The sequence below is a fragment of the Chelonoidis abingdonii genome, chromosome 14, assembly GCF_003597395.2.
Source record: "Chelonoidis abingdonii isolate Lonesome George chromosome 14, CheloAbing_2.0, whole genome shotgun sequence".
In the NCBI taxonomy this organism is placed as follows: Eukaryota; Metazoa; Chordata; order Testudines; family Testudinidae; genus Chelonoidis; species Chelonoidis abingdonii.
In genome coordinates, this window is record NC_133782.1 from 19,687,170 (window position 1) to 19,690,637 (window position 3,468).

Here is a 3,468-nt window from a genome sequence, read left to right on the forward strand (position 1 = left end):
CTATTGCCAGCCCTGGGGAGTGAATCCCTTTATTTATCCAGAGCAAATGCAGCCTGGTTAGTGGCAGAGCGAGCTCCCCCACACTGCCCTGCCCTGGTGTTTCATCCCACGGGTTCACAGAGAGAGGGCCCAGCCCTGAGGCAATGACTCACCAGTGCTTTCCTGAGTTCCCTTCATTTGTCAGAGCAGAGCTGGCCAGTTTAGGGCTGTCAGACTGGGATGAGTAAGCTGGGAGACTTCAAAGGCTTAGGAGGGAGGTTTTAACTCTGTCATCATGACACTCATCCTAAAGCCTGTCACCTTAGGAATGGAGAGACTTTAAAAACCATCTTAAAATAGATTCCAAAAACAAGGGAGTCTTGGCAGATCAGTGGCTGTCCTCCTCTCCTCGGCTCCAGCAATCCCTTCTCACGCTGCTCAGAGAAAGCATTCAGCAAAAGCAGGAAGGTTCCCCACTCAATCAGAGGCCTTCTTTTAGGCGTAGTTGAACAGGCTGGTCTTGCTGAATACCCAAAGTTTCAACAAATACATCTTAAACAAAGCAAAGGACCACTTGTCACCAACCCTCCTAGCTTCCCAGAGGTTCCTGCTTATGGACCAGGCCAGGACCCAGATTTGGTTCAGTCTGAAAGACTCTTCTCAGGCACTTGGCTCAGTGGCCTATATTCTGTTTTATTAATGCAACCCCACTGATTTCTAATTCCCAGTGAGCTCACCCTTACAGATATGACTTTACCTTGTCTCCATTAGGGTTGCACACATCTAAGTGAGGGCAGAAGATGCACATGTGATAGCATCCTGTCACCAGCAGAAGGCATTGACCTAGCCAGCGACATGGAACAGCTCCTAGAGTGATAGATAATTACAGATCTGCCATGGTGCTGGGGCAGGGGGTGGGAAGGGGAAAAAGGTGCTCTGACCCTGGTTAGCAGTTCTATTAGCCATATTAACAAGCTCTGGAATCATGTCCAGCCTATTCTGGCTTTGCCTGCAATGCCAGTCTTTAGAGGCTGATGCTGGTGAGGCAAATCACTCACCCCATAAAAATGTTTCAGTCCTGGAAGGGCTCTTTATACTAAGGATAAATATCTGCAAGGCTTCATTTTGTCGCAGGCTCGAAGCAGAGCCTAGCTCTATTAGTTACCAGCCATACCCTGTGAGGTCACATATAACATGGCATCAGCAGCAATCGGGCCAATATGTGGAGTTAGTTCAGCAACCAACAGGCAGAACAGGTGCCATTCTGGTGAGCTAATGCCTCCAACACCAGCTGAAGGGAGTAGGTCCACAGCCAGAGCTGTTGCATTTCAGTGTGGTTACTGAGTAGCCTTGCTTGAAGGGCTGGCTATTCTGAATGCATTGGGTTCCAGCCCGGGAAACCTTGGCATGAACTGCTACGATGCTGGCTGGGAGCCACGTGGAAGCACGCGCTCTAGGGATTCTGTATTAGTGTTATTTCCTTCCATTGTGGTTGTTCTCAAATGAAAAATCCCCGTTTGTGGCTGGGATCCAGTCTCTTGTACTTGGTCCAAGGACAGCATGAAGGTGAACGGCAAACTAGCAGCCCCATGAGGGACTTCGGCTCAACTACATCATATTTAGAAGCTCTGAAAATCTCTCAGTCTGAAAAATTCACTGGGAAAGGGTTTAATGTGATAGAATCCCCAAACCTATCAATGGAGACGCCTTGCTTGGTCCCATCCAGTTCATCCCTGGGGGCCAGGAATGTTCCCTATCGTGCATTTACTAGTACTTTATAGAGTCTAGATTTATATTATCCTAGGGAATAGCCAGCTCACTTATCTCTCAGGACAAGCCCTTCCCATTGCTGCTGATAGCACTTACTTACCCACCTCAGAGGGAGGTGATGAGGTTTAATTAGGTTTTAAACAGGGCTTGAGATGCAGAGCACTATATACCAGCTAACAGGTCTGATATGCTTTTCAGTGTGAGGATGTACCATGGCTATTGCTATAACCCAAATCTTGGGGCTCATGCTCAAACACCCATAGAAGTCAGTGAGAGTTTGCCAGCGTTCAGGCCGAGTAAAACCGGAATGAGGACCTCCTGGTTTGACTCTGTGCTTGGTGCAAGGAAATGGAAATCATGGGACCTGTGGAACATTTCAACCAGTCACAGCTGAGAAGAAATCAGATGTTCTCCAGGAATTGTTTAAATCCTCAGTGATCTTTTGGGGCCACATTTTCACTGGGTTTCCAGGAAGCACCTGCAAGATCCCCTGACACATACAAAACCCTGTATTGGTGGTACAAAGCCATTCAGATACCACAACCAGCTTTTGGCTAGAAAAGGCAGGCACAGTCAGCTTTCAGACATCGTGAGCCTCTTTTCTTAGAAACCCCTCAGCCAAGGGATGTTGGCAAAGCTGCATGTGCCACAGTGTGCCTAATGTGTGTTCATAATTATGGAGACTGCTTGAAGTTGATCAGAAGGGTCTGTTTGCACGTGATTTGCATGTGCACTCACAGTAATTACATGCATATATTAGACATGCCATTGTAAACAACCCCAGCGGGCTGTGGCTTTGAAAATCAGGCCACTAATTCACACTTTTTAGCAAGGAGAGAAGGAGCTGAATGTTGTCAGTTAGGAAGAGAGAGCACACACACAAATGTGAATGTGTCAGTGAGTGTGGGCGGATGACACGCTGCATAACGTAGCCAGGGCTGACCTTACAGTAGTTAATATTAGAGCAGAACTATGAAGATGCAAAGTGCCATCTAAGTACTAAGTATTGCTGTTATTATTGAGTGTTATGATTGTGGGTGCTTGGCAGTGCCCGAGTCAGCACCCAGGAATTAGCATACAGCTAAAGCACATGTGGTGGGTCTGGTCTATAGGGAATTGCTGGGTCTGTATCTGTGCACTGATTGGCCAAGAGACTGCACTTTGGAATAAAGAGCATCACAAAATAGTTCTGTTGCCCTAGAACTCCATACACAGGGGATTTGGAAAATCCCATCAATTCCAGGTACAAGTTTGGTGCCAGTTTGCTTTCCTGGGAACAGAACTCAGCACCTGATGTTTAGAGACGCAGAGACTTTGCAACCACCAGTGAAGTCAATGAGAGCTGCAGATACTCACTAACTGTAAGACCCAGGCCCTGAACATTTACACTCATTGGGTGCAGGGGAGGGCCTACTGTACATGATCAACCTAATCAACCAGTGCATAAGAGGGACCAGTCCAAACAAATCCAGGAAGGCTTAGCTCCGGGGTTAATTTCACTTGAGCCCCAGGAAAGTGTTTCAATGAATGGTTTGATTCCATCTCTAATCAGAACTAGCACATGCTAAACACAAACCAGTGTCGCAAAACAGGAAGTAATGAGCCACTCTAAATCAATCTTTGATCATCCCAGTGGCCTAGGGACAATCAAGTCACATGGGAACAAGTCGGTGTATTGTAGCTGTAACCAATGCCAACTTTTTGTTCTGTTTCAGAAAA